This window comes from Dryas octopetala, chromosome 1 (genome assembly GCF_963921425.1).
Source record: "Dryas octopetala chromosome 1, drDryOcto1.1, whole genome shotgun sequence".
NCBI lineage: Eukaryota > Viridiplantae > Streptophyta > Magnoliopsida > Rosales > Rosaceae > Dryas > Dryas octopetala.
In genome coordinates, this window is record NC_141366.1 from 23,133,055 (window position 1) to 23,133,386 (window position 332).

A 332-nucleotide genomic window follows, 5' to 3' on the forward strand; every position below is an offset into this window, starting at 1 on the left:
TTTTATACATTCCCTGTACAACGCCTTGACCCTAATGATAACATTCTTATCTTAAATTTTACATGCAAGTCTCCTTGACAGTTCTATCCTGTCTCTTTGAATTGACTCTGCTCACTTGATTTTTCTAACCAATGAAATTAACTCAAACTATGCTTTGAATCACAGTATTTGATGACATGTTTGAATCTGTAAGTTTAATTACCAGAAACAGACAGACAACTCTTCTCCATTAGTGCATTTTCTAATCAATGAAAGAGTAGATCTTGTACATAAAATAATACTAAAAAAATTTATTTTGCATGTCCCCCTTTTTTTGTCTCCTTTGGTTATCC